Below are 16684 nucleotides of genomic sequence, written 5' to 3' on the forward strand. Positions count from 1 at the left end.
CTATTACACTGTTTCCATTATTCTCATGGAACTGCCCTGATTTGCCCCCTTAGTCACAGAACCACATTTCTCCCTCCCGGTCCCAGTTTTATAAATACCAAAGGTTCTTTCATCTAATGTGGTGTTTCTAGCAATACCCAGCAGCCATCATAACAAGAGAAACTGACAGTGTACTTGTGCACCAGCCTATATTCCTCTACCAAACATTAAGGGCTAGATTGCAAGTGGAGCGCTAATTTATCGTGCGCCCGCAAACTGGCAAATTTAAACGTTTGCAGGCGCACAATAAATAACCACCAATTACAAGTGGCTGGTTATTGTTACTGTGAGCTTGTGGTAGCAATTAACGCTTATAAAAGTAATGTGTCCCAAATGCCCCCAAAATACAGTGTAGTGTATCTTATTAAAAAATAAAAATTGTAGCATTTTTATTTTTTAATAAAATAACTGTACTTAGCAGTATTTTAGGGGTAAAGTTGGCCGGAGTGGGGTTTTAGAAAAAAATGACACTGAAATGTGCCTTTACATTGCGATCTATGGGAACTGTGTGTTCCCAGTAAATATATAAGTATATAAGCTACCCAGGTGCTGAAATGGGCCGGCTCCTAAGCTTATATTCTTGCTTTTTCAAATAAAGATGCCAAGAGAACGAAGAAAAATTGATAATAGGTCAGTTTTGTGAGTGGCCTAGCAGTGAAACAGTTCATTTGAGCAATTAGCAAACACACTACACAATGCAGACTGCAAGGTGTGGTTCCCTTATTAACTGTTTCACTGCTGGGCTCAGGCTCATGACAAACTGGCCTTAGAGGGAACACTGGTCATGGTAATATTATTATAGAGTATGAAATGGCTAGTAGGATTATAGAATCTGCCAGTAGAGCTTTGTATTGCATCCTCTGGGAAACTAAAGGGTCACTGAAATATTATGGGATAATAACGGCTGGATACAGACTATCTAGTACTACGGCACACAACGCTTTTCTTTTATCTGACCTAGATAGTACCTGAATATGCAATCCTTCCTAAAAGGTTCTGGACATCACTAAAGAAAACTGCAGAAATTGTTGCCCTGCCAGCATCTTTTAATAAAGAGTCATGAAAGTCAAATTTAAATTGTAATAATTCAGATAGAGCAAGTAATTTAAAACATCTTTCAAATCTACTTCTATTATTAAATGTTCCTTTCGCATGTTATTCTTTAGGCGCATGCACATCTCCTAACCACTGTAACATTGTTTCAATCACAGCTGGCATTTAGTGTTTACGACACATGCATGTTCCTAAGCTGATCTAGGATACAACAAAGGTTTTTTTTGGTTAAGCACACCACAAAAGGACTGTTTTATCTTAGCACACATATTGTGGTAGTGCTACCGAAGTGACCAAAACAATTACAAGACAACAAAAAGTATCGGTGCACATCCAACCACTTAAGTCCACTTTTTCATGGCATATTTGTATATGCTTCTGTCAGTCAGATATACTTACATAGCTTCTAATAAGATTGGGATCAACATCTCACAATAATATTGGCTTATATTTGAGCTGCAAAAACAAATATACTTCTATCTGCTAAATATACTTACATAGTTCAAATAAGATTGGGATAAACATCTCGCAATAATATTGACTTATATTTATGCTGCAAAAAATTTTGCTTGTTAAAAATGCCTTTAAATTTAAATAAATAAAAACTTGTTTTGGTCACTTCGGTAGCACTCCCACAATATGTGTGCTAAGATAAAACAGTCCTTTTTTTGTGGTGTGCTTAACCCTTTAATGACAGGGTGAAAGTGCCTACATCGGAACACCTGTTCAGATGGTAGACAAATTGAAACTATGCGATCGTGCATACGATCGCGAGATTTCAATTATTGGATTGCATCTTTGGGGCGTCCCTACAACCCTAGGAACGCCCTCCAGACCGCGATCAAATCCTAGAAGCACAGAAGGCTTCAGGACAGCCGTTTGTTATGACGTTCTATTCCGTCATAACGGCTTTAAAGCCCAGTGTAATTATGACGGAATTGAACGGCATAAAGGCGTTAAAAGGTTAACCAAAAAACCCCTTTGTTGTATCTTTGAATAGGGAGCTGACCAAATCCCTCCCCTTTGGTTAATGCACGCCACCCAGCCCAGGTGTGTTCCAGATAAATTGTAATATACTTAATAAGCTAGAAAGCTTCACACTGTGTAGACGTGACTTGCTGCAGTGTGGAAACTGTTTAGTGTTAGGACCAGTCTAATATGGGACACCTTGTAAGTGGTGACTGGCTTAGCAGAATATGATCATATTAAGATCCCTATTTTATTTAAATTTAAACAGGCAATTTTTTGCAGCATAAATATAAGGCAATATTATTGTGAGATGTTTATCCCAATCTTATTTGAACTATGTAAGTATATTTAGCAGACAGAAGTTTTTATTTATTTAAATTTAAAGGCATTTTTAACAAGCAAACTTTTTTGCAGCATAAATATAAGTCAATATTATTGCGAGATGTTTATCCCAATCTTATTTGAACTATGTAAGTATATTTAGCAGATAGAAGTATATTTGTTTTTGCAGCTCAAATATAAGCCAATATTATTGTGAGATGTTGATCCCAATCTTATTAGAAGCTATGTAAGTATATTTGACAGAGAGAAGCATATACAAATATGCCATGAAAGAGTGGACTTAAATGGTTGGATGTGCACCAATACTTTTTGTTGTCTCCTAAGCTGATCTAGACATGTTCTCAAGAAGAAAGACAGAACTAAATTTAATGATACAAGTACAGGAAAGCTCTATATGAATCATGGAAATTTAATTTTTAGTTTCCATCACCCCTTAAAGGGACAGTCAACTCCAGAATGTTTATTGTTTATAAAGATAGATAATCCCTATACCCATTCCCCACTTTTACATAGCCAACACGTTGATATTAATATACTTTTTACCTGTGATTACCTTGTATCTAAGCCTCTGCAGACTGCCCCCTTATTTCAGTTCTAGTGACAGAGTTCCATTTTAGCCAATCAGTGCTGACTCTTTCAGTAACTGCACAGGAGTGAACTCAATGTTATATATATGACATACATAAACTAGCGTTGTCTAGCTGTGAATATCTGTTAAAATGCACTTTAAAAGAGACAGCCTTCAAAATTAGCATATAAGCCTACCTAGGGTTAGCTTTCAACAAAGAATAACAAGAGAACAAAGCAAATTTGATGATAAAAGTAAATTGGAAAGTTGTTTAAAATTGCATGCCCTATCTGAATCATGAAAGTTTACATTTGACTAGATTGTCCCTTTAACTATAAATTTTACACTGTTTATAAAAAACACAGAAAAAAAAGACGAGTCTCAAATAACTGACTTCAAAATGAGGTAAATCTGCAAATCTTTCTCAGAAACTAAATACTCACTTTGACTTAGTAATAGGAGAATAGCTGAAATAATGTTGGGAAAATAATAACAAATCTTTCATGTTGACAATGCACACATATTGTTAAGAAAATATGTAAAAAAAAACATTATTTACACATTTTTCTTGTATTCCAATGTTTCAAAGCCTCAATTGTTTTACATAAGTATAGTCATATACTTCATATATAAATATAATTTATGTAGTCAGAATTAGTCTGTAACTGTCCTCTCCTAAACTGAGTCAGATTTGTTTAGTTTTGAAAAGTATCATCAATTATATTTTAACTTTTTAAGTTTTTGATGAGACAGATACAGTTTACAACATGCTTACTAGTTCCATTTTGAGATATGAAACAACATATGGACAATAAGTCAAATAATTTACGGTAGTTCTGTAGTAGTACAGTAAAACACCCAGGCACATACAGTATAATGATATGATTTTAGTATATATATATATATATATATATATATATATATATATATATATATATATATATATATATATATATATATATATATATATATATATATATATATATATATATATATATATATATATAGATAGATAGTTATATTTTAAAGTATACAGAAAATATGAAGAAAAAAGATCAATCTCCAAATAATCTCTGATTTATAAACTGTACAAAAGAAAAGTTAGAATATCTACCTTCTCAGTGCTTTCACAGACAAAAGACAGATACGACCAGATAACTCTTACCTTTATCTATTCATGCCTCTGATTCACTGGCATACAATACACTCTGTTCCATCAGCTGCAAGAATGATTGAAAAAGTTTTTCCTTTTCTCCCTAATAGTTTTTTTTTTTTTTTGTTATTGGATACAGAGTCTGAGACAGCTGATGTCCAGAGATCATGTAGTCCCTGGAACCCCTCTCTCACACTGTACACACAAAACAGAGCTCAGCCTGCTGAATTACACCAAATATGTTCCAAGCTTTTCTCACTCTCTTAAAATTGGGAACAGAGAAATTCTGTGAACATAAATGCTGGTAACCTGACCTACCGCCTAAACAGCACATATTTAGTCTTTAACCGCTTGTGTGCATGGAATATTGCCCAACTGTTGTGGGCCTACAGATCTTAGTAGCATTTGTGAAATGTGTTTATAGAATTGTGTATTTAAACAACTGTATAAACAGGACTAAGATGTACTGATTTATATTGCAAATAGCACCACAAGGAAGCAAAATAAACAATATTTTCAGTTACTTTTTTTAGAATTCTTTTTTTATTACCACCTCTACCTGTAGGTTATGCAGTGAATCATTCTTATACAGTAAACAGGATTTTCAGCAAAATTCAGGTCTGTAACATTTTAAGCTTTGGCTAAATTCTACTTTTTTGAAAAGGTGTATCAATTCTTGTTGAGTGTTCCTTGTGAAATGTTAATATAAAGGTTTAGGTTTTTTTTACTCAGAAAAAAATCATCAAATTATTTTCGGCCACATTTGGAGTGGAGCGCAAATGTTTGTGTGCAAGCAATAAGGGGTTTATCGTGGGGGTTTGCACTTGTCGGGCTTATCGCTGGTATTACAAGATTAAAGTAAATGTGATTACTTGAGAGCAATTGCGATTTACGCTAGTATAATTACCGCGACTTCAGAGCTCTGGTTAAAGGGACATTCCAGTTAAATTGGAATCCACATGAATGCACATCAGGGGCCCCATCCGATATGCAGCGTCGCCTGCAAAAGCCGGCGATGCCGTTTTTTGTGTGGGTTTGGTATCCTATATACAGGGAGTGCAGAATTATTAGGCAACTGAGTATTTTGACCACATCATCCTCTTTATGCATGTTGTCTTACTCCAAGCTGTATAGGCTTGAAAGCCTACTACCAATTAAGCATATTAGGTGATGTGCATCTCTGTAATTAGAAGGGGTGTGGTCTAATGACATCAACACCCTATATCAGGTTTGCATAATTATTAGGCAACTTCCTTTCCTTTGGCAAAATGGGTCAAAAGAAGGACTTGACAGGCTCAGAAAAGTCAAAAATAGTGAGATATCTTGCAGAGGGATGCAGCACTCTTAAAATTGCAAAGCTTCTGAAGCGTGATCATCAAACAATCAAGCGTTTCATTCAAAATAGTCAACAGGGTCGCAAGAAGCGTGTGGAAAAACCAAGGCGCAAAATAACTGCCCATGAACTGAGAAACGTCAAGCGTGCAGCTGCCAAGATGCCACTTGCCACCAGTTTGGCCATATTTCAGAGCTGCAACATCACTGGAGTGCCCAAAAGCACAAGGTGTGCAATACTCAGAGACATGGCCAAGGTAAGAAAGGCTGAAAGACGACCACCACTGAACAAGACACACAAGCTGAAACGTCAAGACTGGGCCAAGAAATATCTCAAGACTGATTTTTCTAAGGTTTTATGGACTGATGAAATGAGAGTGAGTCTTGATGGGCCAGATGGATGGGCCCGTGGCTGGATTGGTAAAGGGCAGAGAGCTCCAGTCTGACTCAGACGCCAGCAAGGTGGAGGTGGAGTACTGGTTTGGGCTGGTATCATCAAAGATGAGCCTGTGGGGCCTTTTCGGGTTGAGGATGGAGTCAAGCTCAACTCCCAGTCCTACTGCCAGTTTCTGGAAGACACCTTCTTCAAGCAGTGGTACAGGAAGAAGTCTGCATCCTTCAAGAAAAACATGATTTTCATGAAGGACAATGCTCCATCACACGCGTCCAAGTACTCCACAGCGTGGCTGGCAAGAAAGGGTATAAAAGAAGAAAATCTAATGACATGGCCTCCTTGTTCACCTGATCTGAACCCCATTGAGAACCTGTGGTCCATCATCAAATGTGAAATTTACAAGGAGGGAAAACAGTACACCTCTCTGAACAGTGTCTGGGAGGCTGTGGTTGCTGCTGCACGCAATGTTGATGGTGAACAGATCAAAACACTGACAGAATCCATGGATGGCAGGCTTTTGAGTGTCCTTGCAAAGAAAGGTGGCTATATTGGTCACTGATTTGTTTTTGTTTTGTTTTTGAATGTCAGAAATGTATATTTGTGAATGTTGAGATGTTATATTGGTTTCACTGGTAAAAATAAATAATTGAAATGGGTATATATTTGTTTTTTGTTAAGTTGCCTAATAATTATGCACAGTAATAGTCACCTGCACACACAGATATCCCCCTAAAATAGCTATAACTAAAAACAAACTAAAAACTACTTCCAAAACTATTCAGCTTTGATATTAATGAGTTTTTTGGGTTCATTGAGAACATGGTTGTTGTTCAATAATAAAATTAATCCTCAAAAATACAACTTGCCTAATAATTCTGCACTCCCTGTACAGCGCCGCATATAAATGCGGCACGTATATTTCACCCGTCGGACGTAGTTTTTTTCCCCATAGACTAACATATAAAACCCGCGCAATTTGGTATCCAATATCCAGTGCAAGGCCTTACGTGGCGAAAATTGAGAAAACTTACTCCATTTTCACCTCGCCATAAAATGCAGCCGTAGCAGGCCTTGCGCTGAGTATGGGAGCACCGTAACCCCTAAACCGCCGCTCCTGGACCCCGCCGCACCTAAATAAAGTGTTTAACCCCTAAACCGCCGCTCCCGGACCCCGCCGCCACCTACATTAAATTTATTAACCCCTAAACCTAAGTCTAACCCTAACACCCCCTAACTTAATTATTATTTAAATAAATCTAAATAACATTAATATTATTAACTAAATTAGTCCTATTTAAAACTAAATACCTATAAAATAAACCCTAAGATAGCTACAATATAATTAATAATTACATTGTAGCTATTTTAGGATTTATATTTATTTTACAGGTAACTTTGTATTTATTTTAACTAGGTACAATAGCTATTAAATAGTTAAGAACTATTTAAGAGCTACCTAGTTAAAATAAGTACAAATTTACCTGTAAAATAAATCCTAACCTAAGTTACAAATATACCTAACACTACACTATCAATATATTAATTAAATAAATCAACTACAATTATCTAAAATAAAATACAATTAAATAAACTAAACTATATTACAAAAAAAATCAAACACTAAATTACAAAAAATAAAAAAATATTACAAGAAGTTTAATCTAATTACACCTAATACTAGGCGGTTTAGGAGTTAATAATTAGGCTTATTGTGTTGTGGGGGGTTGTCGGTCTAGGGGTTAATGCATTTATTATTAGGAGTGAGAGGGGGGATTGCGGATATAGTGGTAAACGTGTCAGGCTTATTTTTGGGAGGCGTGTTAGACAGTTACGGGAGATTTAATACTTTAGTTAGTTTTTTAGGCGCAGGCAGTTTCTAAAGTGCCGTAAGTCATTGGCGACTCCAGAAATTTGTAGTTACGCTCATTTCTGAACATCGATAGTTTGTCTGACTTACAGCACTTTAGCAACTGCCGGCGGGGTATATGTAATACCCCGATGTGCAAGGTGAAACTACGGGCGGCGCAGGTTCCCTCGCTTGCGCCGAAAACTACGCCGTATATCGGATCGCGCCCCAGTTTTGAATCGAAGCATTCTTGTAATATACTTGTATTAGCAATCTAATAAAAGCTACAGCTGTTTCCAAAGTGTATTTAAATATGCACTAGCATTTTATAAGCAGCACTTGCTAGGAGATCCTAAGATGCTTGTACCATCTTGTAATGACTCAGGTTGTTAAATGCTAACATGATAAAAGCCCCTCTGGTAGTCTGAGCAGCTGCAGTATTTAAAATGCTGGTGCACTGAGAATATCTAGCTATGCTTCACATGCACGTGCAGAGACAAATCTTAACACTAAAACAATGATAACTTTTATTACAAGCATTTTTGCCAACGCATGTATATTGCAAATATGTTGCTACTCAAAGATGTAATTCATCTACGTGCAGTTTAATTTTGACCGGAATGTCATTTTAACTGTTTCGAAAAATTAAAAAAAGTTGCACAAAACACATACAAAGTACAGTTACGCTAATAGTAACACTATGGGATAAAAATTATTCAAATAAAATATTGCACAAACGTTATAAGGGTTCAAAGATATGAGATTCCAGGTGTTAGGAAGAAAAAGGCAGGCAAAGGGCTTTAACATAGACATACATACATATACAAGATAAATTCAAATACTATACAGATATGTTAGATGTTGACAACAAAATGTACAGAATGACTAGAATAGAGCACAATACTCCCCTCTTAGGTGACCGCAGCCTTCTAACAGTCTCTCCCAAAAGGACTGTGCGTAGAATATGGAATATATATATATAGAGGCGCTGGTCTTGTGATTCGCAGGAGTTAACAACAAAATAATGTGCAGTATACTTACTCCGAAAATTTCAGAGTTCAGCCTCTTCATAAGGATCTATTTCCTGATTTTCCCATATTGTGCTTTAGTATCTGCAGACAATGTAAATTACACTGCAGGTGATTGTATCTCATAAAATGATATAAAGTGCAGTATACTCACTCCGAGTAATTCGGAATCCGGCTCTTCAAAAGTGGTTGGTAACTTAGAAATACTTCCAAAAAGGCAGCAGAAAATACTTGTTGTAACAAACAAATATTTATTAAAACATATTAAAAAAGCTCTTATTTTGGCTCTATTAAAAAAAGCTCTTCTTTTGGCTCAAAAGAAGAGCTTTTTTAATATGTTTTTATAAATATTTGTTTGTTACAACAAGTATTTTCTGCTGCCTTTTTGGAAGTATTTCTAAGTTACCAACCACTTTTGAAGAGCCGGATTCCGAATTACTCAGAGTATACTGCACTTTATATAATTTTATGAGATACAATCACCTGCAGTGTAATTTCCATTGTCTGCAGATACTAAAGCACAATATGGGAAAATCAGGATATAGATCCTTATGAAGAGGCTGAACTCTGAAATTTTCGGAGTAAGTATACTGCACATTATTTTGTTGTTAACTCCTGCGAATCACAAGTCAAGTTTCTTTCTTCAGTGTGCACTACAACACACAGAAGGATCCAAGACCAGCGCCTCTATATACATATTCCATACATACATATACATATCTAAAGATGATACAGTGTGTTTGTGATGCTGCTTGATGTGCCCCATGGATTACATTGTTTTTACAAAAATTGTTAAATGAAGACTTTATTTTTATGGAAGACCGCTTACTGCACCTTTTTCGTACTTGCCTATATATATATATATATATATATATATATATATATATATATATATATATATATATATATATATATATATATATATATATATATATATATATATATATATATATATATATATATATATATATATGTTTATATGTGTGTACAGATGTATTTATTTGAGTATTTACAGACATATATATACACATATAAACACATAAATACATATGTAAACATATATAGACATATATATATATATATATATATATATATATATATATATATATATATATATATATATATATATATAAGTGCATTGGAGCTCTTTGTAATATTAATTTTTAATATAGATCTATATATATATATATATATATATTTAGGTATAGATGTCTATTGTACAAAAAACAACAGATATATATAGAACTATTTATTTATGAATAAATAAAACATATTTTCTATAAGAAATATTCATATTTTCATGTTGAGTTAGCGCACATGAGAATTTGCGATCAGGTTTGCACGAGAGTGGGGTGTTTTTCACTTTTTCTTCTCCATTGACTTCTATGGGGGAATACCTTAACGTGTATGTGATATTGTAAGTTTGGCTTTGTGCGCTCATCGGGTTAGCGCAAGCAAAAACCGTTTTCTTTAAACTCATAATACGAGAGCAAACCCGACCCAAGCAAAAAGCTTACTTCTAGAGCAATTAACGCTTGAGCGGGATCTTAATTAGCACTCCCCTTGTATTCTAGCCTATTGTGTTTTAACAGATAAGAGGTTACAAGCAAAAAACACTATATCTGTATATAAATATGTAGATGGCTGACAGGAATAAAAGTAACCTTAAAGACATTGGATGGTGCTAGTTATAGAAATAATCATGTACGTATGCGCATGGGTGCATTAGGAAGGTAGGTTGTGATATACAATTAGAGAACAAAGAACAATGTATAGGTATAGATTACAAGTGGAGTGTTACCGACTGTGTTCAGTGCATTATTTTGAGCTCAGCCTCACTACAGTGCTAACCTCCCAAAAACCCTTATCTTAGACCCCCTATGGGTCATTAAAAATGGCATACAATAACCTAAACTTGGGGGCAATTATAATCTACTAGCCTGAATGTAAGGACACTGTGATTCATATTCTAAACCTTGTGGAGACGTTAAGCATAAAATACACTTGCACAGTGGGGAAAGCTTACACCAGGCAGAATTCTAACAGACACAGGGGCCTATCTATCAAGCTCCGAATGAAGCTTTATGGCCTGTCTGAAGACTCGCTAGAAACAGCAGTTATGAAGCAGTGGTCTAAAGACCGCTGCTCCATAACCCTGTCCGTCTGCTCTGAGCAGGCGGACAAGAATCGCCACAATTCAACCCGATCGAATACGATCAGGTTGATTGACACCTCCCTGCTGGCGACCGATTGCCCGTGAGTCAGCAGGGGGCGGCGTTGCACCAGCAACTCTTGTGAGCTGCTGGTGCAATGCTGAATACGGAGAGCGTATTGCTCTCCGCATTCAGCAAGGTCTTGCGGATCTGATCCACACTGTCGAATCAGGTCAGCAAGACCTGTGATATAAATAGAGGCCACATAATCTGAAGGTTCTTTCTAAGTACACATAGGGAATAAATATTAAGAAGAGCAAGACAGAAGTGCTTTTACAACGCCTAGGCTCTAACACAGTACAATATCACACTAAAACTGCCATTCCACTGATATTTGCTATTCAGCAGGACAGAATTGATAAACATGTATGCTAGAAAGAAGACAGATAAGGCAAACAAATATTCTTTAAATATCTTTTTCAAACAGACTAAACTGAATGCACAGAGCACGTTGATATGGAGCATGAGGAGGGATTAGATTTAGACTCAGGAACACAGACCTCAGAGATAGATTGTACCCCAATTACAAAAGCTGACTTAATAAAACTATTCTCAAAACAGGATATTTCCTCTAACTTTGAGAAACGTTGGGACAAGATAGATAACCTGCACACAGCAGTTACTAATAGATCTCAAATCTGAGATCTCTGAATTAGGGTCCAGAATAGACTCACTAGAAGAACAAAAATAAGCTATTACAGAGGATTTGACTGATGTCTCCAATATGGTCACATCTCAACAACAACTTTTGTCTGAACTTGAAGACCTGGAAAACAGGAGCAGAAGAAACAATGTGAGGATTAAGGGAGTTCCAGGGTCTGTCAACAATAAAGAGCTGCCCCTCTACTTGCAACAGTTATTAAAGTACATTAAGGGAGACATATGCCGCTCCGATTTTAATGTGGAAAGAGCCCATAGAGCCTTGAAGGCGAAACCAAAAGGGGAAGCCCCGCCAAGGGACATCATAGTAAAATACTAACTGCAGCAAGGAAAAATCCTACATTTAAATACCAAGGAACTGTGATTCAGTTCTACTAAGATCTAAGCTTCAGGACTTTGCAGAGACGCAGTTCTTTACGCCCCCTGACACAGCTCCTGTGGAAACAACAAATACAGTACAGATGGAGATTCCCCTTTGCTCTCCACATTGTGCAGGATAATACATTTGTGACTATTAAAGAAGCGGAAGACATACCAGAGGTATGCCAACTACTAAACCTAGAAACTCCATAGATCCCAAAAACATCTAAACCTTCTTCATCTACAGAACAACCACTGCACCCATAATCGGCCAAATTCCCCAAATGGCAAGCAGTGAACAGGAAGAGATAGAAGAACAAATAAGATAAAGAGTCCCCATGGAAAAACAACTTTACAGACGTCAAAACTTTAAAGGATAGAAAAGAGCACAAGTCAAGGGAGACTATGTACAAAATGTATCCTTTATGAGTATTATAGTATCTAACTACATGGGTTAGGCTTTGTAACAGGAGGATTCATAATGTGGACCCAGAGAGGATATACTTATTTTCCCTATTCTAGCTGCATAGCTCTCACATCCCATGATTTTATACCTACTAAGGTAGGAACTTATATGGTTTATTCTTAACAGAAATAATTAACTCTGTTGTCAGTTAATATAAGCTACTACTAATGTTACAAGAGTGTGCCACTGCATCACACCCACCCCTATAAGATGTTTTCATTTATACACCCTTTGAATAGGGTTTCTTTGTTTTTACTTGATATTATGTTACTTGTATATGTTTTATGGTTATTGTTTTACTGTTGTATTTGTATTGTTGAGTCGCAAGATCATTCTACTACTAGGGACAGGTGGGAGGATACAAACAGAGAAAATATTTATATCCAGACATATGTGACTATACACCACAGATGTTGAAGACAATCTCTATATCTTCAACACAATTGATACTCCATGACACCAAGACTTAAAGGGACAGTCAAGTCCAAAAAAAACTTTCATGATTTAAATAGGGCATGCAATTTTAAACAACTTCCCAATTTACTTTCATCACCAATTTTGCTTTGTTCTCTTGGTATTCTTAGTTGAAAGCTAAACCTAGGAGGTTCATATGCTAATTTCTTAGACCTTGAAGACTTCCTCTAATCTGAATACATTTTGACCACTAGAGGGCATTAGTTCACATGTTTCATATAGATAACATTGAGCTCATGCACGTAAAGTGACCTAGGAGTGAGCACTGATTGGCTAAACTGCATGTCTGTCAAAATAACTGAAATAATGAGGCAGTCAACAGAGGCTTAGATACAAGATAATTACAGAGGTAAAACGTGTATTATTATAACTGTGTTGGATATGCAAAACTGGGGAATGGGTAATAAAGGGATTATCTTTCTTTTTAAACAACAAAAATTCTGGTGTTGACTGTCCCTTTAATATCATCTCACATAATGTGAGAAGCCTAAACCCGGACGTCAAATGACGAGTAGCCCTTACGCAATATACTAATTTGAAAGCTAACATTCTTTTTCCTTCAAGAGACCCATTTCCCTAATAATCAGATCCCTAGAGATTGGTCCAGACACTTTACACAACACTACCACGCAACCACCACCACAAAAAAAAGAGGGGTATCTATCCTTATACACTCCTCTCTGCAGTTTATCCATCATACCACAATTGCTGATGAAGAGGGTAGATAGCTAATAGTTATAGGACAATTAGAGAACACAGATATTATATTCTGCAATATATATGCCCCCAATGAGAAACAAGAATCATTCTTCAGACAGATCTCCTATCTACTCACTAACTGGTCACAGAATAAGATTATATTGGCAGGAAATTCTAACATCAATATGTCCCAGATAGGACCCTCTTCACAGAAAACACTAACTACAAAGCAACAAAGACACAATTGTACCACTAAAGCAATCTAAGACCTCCTAGCACCTCACACACTCATTGACACGTGGCGGATACTATATGGGGACACTTCAGATACCATGTTTTACTTGGCAGCTCATAATAAATACACTAGAATTGATTATATATATACTAGCCAAATTCTTCAAACCCTATTAATATCCTCAACAATACACTCATGTTTCTGGTAAGACCACTCAGTGGTTTCACTTCACCTAGACGGGATATATGATAGGAAAAGGGAAAAATCTTGGACGTTTGACCCCAGCTTTTTCAGACACCCCCTATCTTATGAAAAGACACTAAAACATCTAATAGAATACTGGCAGATAAACACAGACACTACTAGCAACCCATTGAGCACATGGTCAGCCCATAAAGCAGTCCTAAAAGGTATACTCATCCAGGGCAAATTGAATTGCATTAAGCAGAAAATACTGCAAGTGTTCCAACTCCAACAGGAGATCGAAACGCTAGAGAGACAACATAGACACTAAAACAATCCACACTGACTACCCTACAACAAAAAGTAACTACACTAGCAAAACCCCTAAACACAGATGCCACTAGGGCCATACAAATCTTAAAGGTTCAGTATTATATCTGTGCCAACAAACCTGATAAGTTTTTAGCCCATAATATACGTGAACGGAATAAATCATTGGCTATTTCCTCCATACAAAACAGTACAAGAGACTTGACTATGCACCCACAGGACATTGTAGATGAATGTTCCTTGTTTTATAGCAAACTATATGATGGGAACAAAGTGTCTCAATCTCCAAAAACATTCCTATCAGAAGCCCAATTACCCAAATTTACTAAAACTGATCTTGATAGCCTCAATGCACCTATTTCAGCTTCAGAGGTATTGCAGGTGATTAAAGAACTAAAACCAGGTAAAGCGGCGGGGTTGGATGGCTTCTCTGGGGATTACTATAAGCTCTTTAAGACTGCTTTAGTGCCCCACATCACCAAATTCTGCAATCATATATTAGAAGGTAATGACATCCCACCAATGTTGTTTCAAGCAAAAATAGTAGTCATTTTTAAACAGAGGAAAATATCAAACTTTGTTCAAGTTATCGCCCTATCTCCCTCATTAACCAAGACATGAAGATCTTCACTAAAATCCTCGCCAACAGACTTAAATTAATTTTACTATTCCTTATACATCCCGACCAAGTGGGTTTTGTAAAAGACAGGGAGGCACTCGACAATGTCTGACGGATGCTTAGTATAATAGAACATTTGAATAGGACTCGAATGCCTTCTCTGCTCCTCTGCTTCTCTTCTCTGCTCCTCTCATTGGACACGGAGAAGGCGTTCTATAGAATAGTTTGGCAGCATATGATGAAAAAGTATTTCAGCATATGGGACTTAGTGGGCCATACCTTACAGCTATTCAGGCAATATATTCTACACCAACAGCACAAGTGGTATTCTCCAGATATAAATCAAAAGTATTCCCAATCCTCAATCGTACAAGACAAGGGTGCCTGTTTTTGCCCCTAATATTTGCTTTATGCATCAAACCCTTGGCAGCTAGAATTAGACTTTCCCCAGATATCACAGGAATCAAGATCCAGAATACAGACTACAAATTAACCCTTTCTCCTTACAATCACCAGACCACTTATCTCTCTGCCAAACCTTTATACAATATCGAGATAGAAAATCAACCTGGACAAATGTGAAGCATTACCAGTGGCTCAACCACATCACACAAAAAAACACATAGAAATTAATTTTGACCTCCGATGGGTTAAACATTCCTTAAAATACCTAGGCATCAACTTGACATCCCAGCTAGAGCAAATGCCAATTAGATTATTACTTCCGATGGACGCACACAGTGTAATTGATAAGTGGGCAAATAAAGGCCTATATAGGGTGGCAGATCTGGTGACCAACCATAAAATCATTACATACTCTCAGCTACAGGACATTATACACCCCCATAAATTACATTGGTACTTAAATCTCCAGTTATCCACATCCATACAAAAATATCTTAGAGGGATTTCCCCACAACCTAAAACGACACTAGAAAATATATACAACTGAACAGACAGACTGAAACAGTTCATTACTAAACTGTACTTAGATATTCAGAACATTTCTCACAAAAAAAAGAGTGGGATCATAACTAGATGGGAGGAAGATCTGGAAATGAGAATGGAAATAGAGAAATGGGATGACATATTTAGCTTCATTTGTAAAGACCTCTTGAGTGCAGATTTATGGGAAAATGTGATCAAAACAACTTATCGCTGGTATCTAACACCCGTAAAGACATCACATATATTAAAGATGAACAGTAGACTATGCTATAGGGCAGTGTTTTTCAACCAGTGTGCCGTGGCACACTAGTGTGCCGTGAGAGATCCTCAGGTGTGCCGCGGCAGATTGACAACAGTGTGACATATTTTTTAAATTTTACTTGTTTTTTATTCTGGGCTGTTTTTTTATTTTGAGTGAGATGATGACTGAGGGTAACTGCACAGCGGCAGCTCACTTCCCCGACCTGTGTTCACACTTGGAAGGAACCCCCACCCACCACAACATGTGTCTAGTGTCGGCTCTTCACGCCGCAACACTTCAATCCTCCATGCATGCTGGCGCAGCTTTGCTCCTCCTCCATAAAAGTTCCAGCCAGCGGGGGTGTCCCTCTTTCAAATTTTGAAATATTGGTAGGTATGTGACAGGCTCATCAGGCATCATTTACAACCATGACATATTGACATTCATTCACAGACAATCATTATGATTGTTTGTGAATGAATGTCAATATGTCATGTATGTATTTTGTAAAACTTTGGGATGGTGGTGTGCC

General features: G+C 36.7%; 1 protein-coding gene across 1 annotated transcript in view; it reads right to left on the reverse strand.

The window, feature by feature from the left end:
- LOC128663378 (aminopeptidase Ey-like) overlaps positions 1-4369 on the reverse strand; it is a 173187-nt gene extending 168818 nt beyond the window's left edge. The window contains exon 1 of the mRNA XM_053717683.1: positions 4137-4369. The gene's annotated coding sequence lies outside the window, so the exon portion shown is untranslated. The remainder of the gene's footprint in view (positions 1-4136) is intronic.
- Positions 4370-16684: the final 12315 nt, after the last annotated feature.

Source organism: Bombina bombina, chromosome 6, assembly GCF_027579735.1.
Source record: "Bombina bombina isolate aBomBom1 chromosome 6, aBomBom1.pri, whole genome shotgun sequence".
NCBI lineage: Eukaryota > Metazoa > Chordata > Amphibia > Anura > Bombinatoridae > Bombina > Bombina bombina.